This window comes from Dendrobates tinctorius, unplaced genomic scaffold (assembly GCF_039654945.1).
Source record: "Dendrobates tinctorius isolate UK_male_01 unplaced genomic scaffold, ASM3965494v1 ptg000155l, whole genome shotgun sequence".
In the NCBI taxonomy this organism is placed as follows: Eukaryota; Metazoa; Chordata; class Amphibia; order Anura; family Dendrobatidae; genus Dendrobates; species Dendrobates tinctorius.
This window is the reverse complement of record NW_027361822.1, coordinates 2,753,658-2,762,781: the sequence shown is the minus strand read 5'-3', so window position 1 is coordinate 2,762,781 and position 9,124 is coordinate 2,753,658. Positions and strand designations below refer to the sequence as shown.

At 43.7% G+C, this 9,124-nt stretch overlaps 1 long non-coding RNA gene across 1 annotated transcript; it reads left to right on the top strand.

Moving 5' to 3' along the window:
• The first annotated feature begins 7,574 nt into the window (after positions 1-7,574).
• On the top strand, positions 7,575-8,309 carry LOC141051148 (uncharacterized). Its single transcript, XR_012220584.1, has 2 exons — positions 7,575-7,714; positions 8,018-8,309. It is a non-coding gene; the product is annotated as an uncharacterized lncRNA (long non-coding RNA).
• The last annotated feature ends 815 nt before the right edge of the window (positions 8,310-9,124 follow it).

The window sequence follows — 9,124 nt, the reverse complement described above, 5'->3', positions numbered from 1 at the left end:
TTGCCCCTTCCCCTCAAACACCGTCTTCAACTGCAAGTGTTGCATCTTCCCTGCACACCCCCTAATTGCAAAAATCTGCCCCCAAACGCAGAAAAAAATAAAGTTTTTTTTTATTTTTGTGGTTAAAAATAAATTTACATTTGTGGTTCACCATAACAAAGTTTGATTAATGTTTTTGGCGCCGCTCACACACACTGATGGGTAAATACACGTAATATGTTAAAAACCAAGGCCTAATATAGTCATATGTGAAATAACAAGGCCTAGTATAATAAATACCAAGGCCTAGTATAATAACTCGAGTTTTACCGACTAGGATCTGGTTTCCTGAAAAACAAACTGGTGAAACTTGTATAAAAAAATAAGTTTCTTTCTAAACACTACCACAATTTTAGTTAATGTTAAATGAAAGTTGGAATTGAGCTGATTACATTCATCCACTCAATGCAGACTTTTATTCCCCATTGACTTGCATTGGGGTTGGGTTTTGAACGAATCTCATACTTTTTTTTACACTAGTTGGACAATTTTCTTTTGAAAAAATTTGGTTTCCTGAAACCCGACCCTACCAACGTCGCTCAAAAGTCATAATCATAACTATTTATCAATCATGGCCTGGTTATAGTTATCAATCATGGCCTGGTTAATACACATCAGATTTAACATGCAGCTTTGCTTACGTTCCAATATATTTCACGCAGATTAGCAATGCTGCATTTTAACTCATATGTGTATTTACCTGCCCAGGTGTTAGAACATCAAAAAATTCACAGGTATACATGGGAAGTTTTTTATTTAATTGGAGTGTAAAAAATATAGTGCACTCAGTAATGGTATCAAATAAAGTTTTTTATTACCATAAACAAACGAAAACATTCTTACAACATTTCATCTTGCCAGTGCACCCGTCCTACATCAGAAATAAAGTAGGCCGCAAATTGGTCCCTCATTTGGCCAACTTCTCTTTGACCTGAGAGGGCGCTGAGTGAATTCAGGCAATGGGTTAGGAGCATCATCGTCCAGTTCAAAGGTCGGGTGCTCTTTAGCCATCACAAAATTATGTAGAACCACACATGCCTTCACCACCTCATCGACCGTTTGAAGTTTAAGATTTATGGCTGTGCCGAGAATTCGCCATCTTGAGACAAGAATCCCAAAAGCACACTCGACAGTTCTTCTGGCCCTGGTCAGCCTGTAATTAAATATTTTTTTGGTGTGGGCCAAGTCCCGGCTGTAGTAGGGTTTCAGTAAGTTTGCGCACATTTGAAAAGCCTCATCCCCAACCATTACAAAGGGCAGTGGCGGAGCTACGGTGTGAGGAAGAGGCCGTGGCATAGGGAAATTAAATTGGTTGCCATACAACCTCCGGCCCATGTCTGAGTTTTTAAAAGCCTGTGAGTCATTACCACGGCCAAATGCTCCAATGTCCACTGCTACAAACATACATCCGGCATCCGCAATGGCCATGAGTACTATTGAAAAGTACTTTTTGTAATTATAGTACTCAGATCCTGTTCTTTTGGGTTTGATGATCCATATGTGTTTACCATCAACAGCTCCCAAACAGTTGGGGAAATTGCAGACTGTCCAGAATTTGTCAGCAATTTCCATCCACTTTTCAGCGGTGGGCAGGGGCATAAATTCTGGACAAAGAACATTCCAGAGAGCCCGGCAGGTGTCAGCAACAATTCCAGACAAGGTAGAGATTCCAATACGGTACTGGAAGTGTAGTGAAGATAGGGTTTCTCCAGTCGCCAGGAATCTGTGAACAGAGAAAGAAGTAAAATTAATATTTCTGTATATTATTTTAAAAAACTATAAAACAAAATATTAGTACATTCACGAAAACTAATTACCCAAGGTTTTGAACACTAAATTTAAAAAAAAACCATCAGACCGCACCCCTTGGTTTTTAAATATTACGTACCGTAATGTCACCAGTAGCCGTTCCTCAGGAGGAATCGCACGACGGAGCTGTGTGTCCTGTCTCCGGATGGATTGTTGGACACGAGCAAGCAAATCCCTGAAGCTTTCTTGGGACATCCGGATATAATCTGTAAATTTCTCCGGGTTTGCCTGTAGCTCACTGTAGAGGATGTGGTATGCCCCACGGCTCTCCCGGAGTTCAACAATCGGATGTATCCACATACGCCGCCGCTGCCGTCTTCGCTGCCTCTCTCTCTTCCTTTGTTCATGGCAAGCAACTGCATACGCCTGAGCCATCGCAATGTCCAAATCCAAGTTGAAGTGAAAACTCTTCCAGCGCAGATCCATGGTGACACGAGAAGAATCAAGCAAATCGGAAGAATACTGTAGACAGGGTCTATATATTAACATACCACACCGACATTGACGTCCCATTGGTCTTGTGTGTTGTTGAATGTTTTTTTTTTCTTTTTTGGGGGTTGTCCAAAAATCTGTAAAAAAACGCAAACGCACTAAAAACGCATACAAAAGCATAAAAACGCTGCGTTTTTTTCCTGCATGCGCATAAAAATGCTTGAAAAAAATGCAGCGTTTGTATGCATTTGTATGCGTTTTTTCTATGCATTTTTTTGCGCTAAAAACGCGCTGCAAAAAAAAGCAAGTGTGAAATTAGCCTTACATTGTCCCAGGTGGGACATCACTGTCCTGTGACAGATCGCTGATCTGTCACATCACAGATCACTGTGACAGATCAGCAATCTGTCACAGGCACTGTACAAGGCTTCCTCCTTGCCTGAGCTTTGCAGGCATGAGGAAGCCAGCTCCCTGCAGGCCCCCGAAGGTCCCCGTCGCCATCTTGGATTCGGGGACCTGCAGGGATGGAGGCCCCCGCAGCAACGCTGCATATTGCGCTGCTGTGGGCGGCTCAGGGAAACACGGAGGGAGCCCCCTCCCTGCCGATGCTTCCCTTTAACCCCCGGTACACCGCGATCGTGATTGATCGCAGTGTGCCAGGGGTTAATGTGTCGGGGGCGGTCCGTGATGCCCCTGACACATTGTGCCAGGTGTCAGCTGTGATAATCAGCTGACACCCGGCCGCGATAAGCAGCAATCACCACGTGGGCGCCGCTGATCGCTATGACGTAATATTCCGTCCATGGGATTTCGATCCCAGGTCATATGGACGGAATATTACGTCCATTGTAGGAAAGGGGTTAAAGTGACTATGGTGTCACTTCTATTATCGCACTGAATGCGATTAACTGCTATACTGCAGTCTGTTACTGATGAAGGCCAGTGAGGCCGAAATGTCTATTATTTTCTGGCTGCATTAAAAAATCCAAAAAAATATTCTAGAAGTTGAGTGCTAAGTTTTCTTTATTATTCATGTATGGTGTGGGGCCCTACTTGAGCACCTTCTGAAGTTGTGCATACGCTGTTTTTCCTTTTTTCATCAGGCATAGACTAATACAAAATCTGAAGAATCACATATTTATGCACAACACAGCACAGAAATAACGCAATAGATAAGACAAGTGACGTGAAGCAGAACTATCATTATGGGAGAAGGATAAACAATTGTGGTTTTATCTGTTGAGTTATTTCTGAGGACACTCAATTCTAAATATTTTTCTATCTACTGGCTAACACGGTACAAAGATATATATTTTTCATGTATCTAATAAATTGGCCAGTGTATAATACTGGTGGATAAAACAAGACTGAACACAAGACCTTCACAGCCTTCTTCACATCATAGGGGAGATCTCATGACATCTTCTCTCCATCTACCTGATGATCCTGAGGAACGTTCTGATGTTCTTGTTTACAGTCTTGTAGAAGACGAGGACGGGGACATCTCTCTGGTGTTGTCCTGTTGCTGGATAGAACTGGAGGAAACACATACAGGGACTGAATTCATTCTTTACATACAGATAATTATAGGCCGTGTGTATTTAGTCCTGTCTATTACCTGGTGATGTGAGCGGCTGGGGAACCTCCATCATGACGTCCTTGTACAGATCTTTGTGTCCTTCTAAATACTCCCACTACTCCATAGAGAAATAGACGGTGACATCCCGACACCTTACAGGAACCTGACACATACAATGATACCATCATCCTCCGATCCCTCCATAGCATTACTGTATAATGTCCCAGCATTCCCAGCAGTGTCACCTCTCCAGTCAGCAGCTCAATCATCTTGTAGGTGAGTTCTAGGATCTTCTGGTCATTTATGTCCTCATGTATCAGGGGGTGAGGAGGAGGCCCCGTGATTGGGCTCAGGGGTCTTCCCCATCCCTCAGACACAGGGGCCTGACAGCGCTCACTAGAGGTCTTCTTCACTACTGTGTAATCCTGGTTATGGAGAGACACATTAATAAACCTCACTACAGACATTTCCAGAGTCCTCACCTCTCCAGGACCTGAATGGGAGAAGATGACGATGTAACATCATAAAGATCCCATGTAAGAAATCTTCGGAGCTGTTACCGGCTTCACATGATCACTACATCCAGTCATGGCCCCGTCCTGCCCCCGGTATAACACACAATCTGATTATAGTCACATACAGAGATTTATCATAGAATATCTCCAATCCAGCACCAATAACAAAGAACCCTAATAGAAAAAGTCTAATATATTTGAATCTTTATTAAATATTTCATAAAATCAAGACAAAGTTATGAAGTACAAAAAACATCCACAGAGATTGGAGTGGCTGATAATGATAGAACATTATCTCCTTGACGACCAATGACGGACAAAGCACATCATGAACTGATGTGAGTTTTCACATCACAACGTGCTATGTCCGTCATGGATTAAAACTGTCACTGTGTGAAAACACACAGTGATAGCTCCTTGCTGACAGATGTCACTGACAACTGAGTTGCATGGCCAGAGATGCAGGGATTCATCTCAACTTTGTGATTGTTGCGATCAGTCAGTCAATATGAGTGACTGGTCACAGCATGTGAAGGGACAGAGATTGCTGAAATATCAACACTTTCATGCACGATCAACACCGGGAGCTCAGCTCAGCTGACTGCTGGGCTCCTGCAGTAACAGCCAGGGCTGGTGCTCGCAATGCCCCAGGCTGGTTAAACCCACTGGATGATGCGTTCGATAGCGATCATGTCAGTTGGAAGGTTGTGAGAGAGTGTGGGCTCCCACTCTCACCCCCATCAGCACCCCCGCTACAAAATCACGAGGAGGTTGTCATGGTGCCCGGAGGTCAAACAATGACCTGCTGGTGTGCCAGCTATGGGGGCCTTTCAAACCCAGCCATATGTAGGGTCTAACGCAAGATCTGCCTGTGTAATATCACAGGTCTCATGCATTGTAGTACATCTTTGTTGCAATGCAAGAGACCAGTGATCAGATTAATTAAAGTTAATGTCCCACAAAGGGATTAAGTAAAAAAGTTAAGACAAAGAATGAAAATCTTAGTGAAAAAAATGAACAAAAACATATTAAAAAGAAAAAAAGATTAGGCCAATAAATATACATATTTATGTAAAAACAAAAATAAAATAGTACATATTTTGGTATCACCGGGTCCAGAATGACCTATAAAATACGATCTTTAAAACTGTCACACTAGTTAAACCAGACCGTGAACGTTGTAAAAATAAAAAAGTGGCAAAAAAAATATAGTTTTACCTCACACCGTTGGAAAAAAGTGGAATAAAATGTGATCAAAAAGACAAATGCAATTAAAAATGGTATAGTTGAAAACATCATCTTGTCCTGCAAAAGCAAGTCGTAAACACTGCGGGTTGGACGCTGCGTACATTCGCAGCGTCCAACCCGCAGCGGCCACATGTTACATCATACTGGATGGGACTTCCAGAAATCTCATCTCCACTATGTGTGCAGGGACACCTCCGGATTCCCTGCGTAGACGCACATGTGGCGCGTCTTTATTGACCGCAGTATGTCTATTTATAAAATAAATATCAGCAGTGCAATGTATAGGACGCGGTGATTCCGCATGGTTCAATGAACACATGCGGAATCACCTGTGTTCAAAAACCGGCAGGACGGAGCGGACATGTGCTGCATCCAAAGCGCTGCTGGCTACTGACCGTGGGAACGTACCCTTATAGTGCACAAAAGTACAGTTTTGTTCACCTCTTAAAAGCCAGACAAAAAACACAGAGTCCAGAGTGTCTTTGCTGCTTCATTAGGGAAGGGATCCCTCAGGGGTTTCATTCGAATCACTAATTTTGTAGATTTAGATGGAAACCCTATTGTACGTGCTCAGCGTAGCACAGCGGATAAATGTATTCGAAAATATTCCCTTCCCTGAAATGACACCAATAACAGCTTTTTCTCAAATCTCAAAAAACAAATCCTCACTCAGGTTCGTCATCTGTCAACATAAATAAATGTGGTGTCCGCATTTCTGGAAGCTCTGGAAAAGTGGCAAGGCTCTTGCCAAAAGAAATCCAGCTAAATTTGCACATCCAAATGCCACCTCCTCCTGAGCCCCACAGTGTGCCTAAACCTCAGTTAGTGTCCACATGTTTGGCATTAATGTAGCGAGGAGAACCCACTTAATTTATGATGTGGATGTCTCCATAAGCACGATCTGGTCACTATGTACAGGCACTACAAAGTACTGGCACTGAAATGTACTGAGAACTGCAGTAGCATATGTGCATTTTAACTTAGCGACATCCATTGCTGTGCGTTTCTGGAGAACATCTATGAAGTCTAAATCATCACTACACCTGGAGATGAATTCCCAAAGGGGTGTAATTTTCAAATTGGGGTCAGTTGAAAAGGAATTCTGCTCTTCTGGCACTTAGGGGCTCTGTATATGGAGTTCACAAACTGTTCTGCGAAAATTTGTTCTCCAAGAGTCAAATAGCGCTCCGTCCCTCCTGAGCTTCCCCATGTATCCAAACAGTACTGCACAGCTTCGTATGATGTATTGCCATATTCACGAGAAATTGCACCAAAAATTAGGTCATATTTTGTTGCCATTTCCCCTTGTGAAAAATGTAAAGTCTGGGGCTAAAACGATATTATAGTGGTAAAAAGTTTTTTTCTGCTCTGCTCAATGGTATATAGTTAAATGGAACTTTTTTATGGATTCAGTGCGCTGCTGTCATGGTATCTGGAACTTTGGTCTGGTTAATGGTGAGAGCCTCTCTTTGGCCACAGGGAGGGTATTTATGGCTACAGGTGAGCAACCTCCCCTGTCGTTTATACTTCATACTTGAGTGCCTGACCCTGTCTGTGCTAAGTGCCTCTCGCCTGTTTCCGTGTCTGTGGTGTGTATGACTTGGTCTGGTTTCTGGTTTTTGTCTCTTGGCTTTCTGATTTGGTACCGTCCTGCTCGACCCATGTTCTGACCATTGGCTTTCCTTGACTACCCTCTGACTCTCTGATTTTGTACCGTGCAGCCCGACCCGTGCCTGACCTCCTGCTTCCCTGACCATTCTTGTTCTGCCTGATTCTGTACCGCATTGCTTCTCCTGTGTATGACTTCTGGATTGCCCGACCATTGCTACTGTGTAAGCCACTGGCTCTCTGAATCCCCTGCCTGTCATCGCAGCGTCTCTGCGATAGGCTCCACCCCATCTGATGTCACTGGGTCACGTGGTGCTAGGTCCTGCAGCTTCTGAGCACATCTGCAAGCGCTCCGCCCCCTCCACAGGTCCTGCGACCTCCCAAACTGTGCTCCTGCACGGACCCCTCTGACAGCCCCGTGGTCAGAGTTCCTGCACCGACGCCGGGACCGCTGACCGGTCACGCTACCCCCCTGCAAATAAGGGTAAGCGTGATAGCTGCTTAACATAACACAAATACTCGTGCATTAGAAGATCGATGTTTTATTCATTTCTTTTTCCCAACGCGTTTCGAAGTACAAATCACTTCTTCCTCAGGGGATGATATACAGGAGAAAATAGCATTGCTTACAAGTTAAATACACTTGACATTTGAAAAAAAACTGGCGCCAATAGTCACATGTTTTTTGGAAAAAAGTCAAAGTTCATACTGTGGCGTATACACTTATCACATGATTAAAATCGATCATTCCATTTAAAATAACATTATTTCTTTATTTCATTTGCAGATAAAATATGTATATTATGTATGTCAAAAAATATATATCACAAAAACAAAGAAAAAGAAGAAAAAAGAAAAGAAGAAACGAAAAAAGAAAGGACATGAACCAGTCTGAAAAAATCTGACAAAGAACCAACAGGACATTCAGTCCACTGGACCACAGCCCGAACAGCTGAGCCGACTTTCAAAAAATAAATCCCCATCAGCTTAAAAAGCCTCAAAAAAGATAAAAAAATTATATATATATCCAATGAAAAATAATTTTAATAAAAAATATATATATACATTTTTAATAAAAACTGTGTGCTCATTCATTTAATTAAAATCTCATTATCACATAAAAAAATGAATGAATGAAAAAAGAAAGGAAAAAATTATATAGAAAAAAAGAGAAACTAAAAACCTAATCATAGCACAGGATTTCGGAAAAAATTAGTTTTACTAGGCAGGAAATTAAATATAAACTAGATGTGTATTTCCTGAAGGAAGTACAGATAGTGGTTTGAAATGGTGCCTGGGCTGCCCCCTTAAGAGAGACTTGCCTGCTGCCCCTGCAAGGCTTTCAACTCAGGATCCATTTTAACTGTGGGTGCATCTCAGGGGCCACTTTAGTCTCAGGGTCCGATTTTGTGGGTGGGGCCCCTCAGGGCCCAATTGTGTGGGTGGGGCTCCTCAGGGTCCGATTTTGTGGCCGGAACCCCTCAGGGTCCGATTTTGTGGATGGGGCCCCTCAGGTTCCGATTTTGTGGCTGGGGCCCCTCAGGGTCCGATTTGGTGGGTGGGGCCCCTCAGGGTCTGATTTTGTGGCTGGGGCCCCTCAGGGTCTGATTTTGTGGGTGGGGCCCCTCAGGGTCCAATTTGGTGGGTGGGGCCCTTCAGGGTCCGATTTTGTGGCTGGGGCCCCTCAGGGTCCAATTTTGTGGCCGGGGCCCCTCAGGGTCCGATTTGGTGGCCGGGCCCTTCAGGGTCTGATTTTGTGGGTGGGGCCCCCTGGGTCTGATTTGGTGGGCGGGGCCACTCTGCATCCAATTTGGTGGGGGCCCCTCAGGGTCCGATTTGGTGGATGGGGCCCCTCAGGGTCCGATTTGGTGGGCGAGGCCCCATAGAGTCCGAT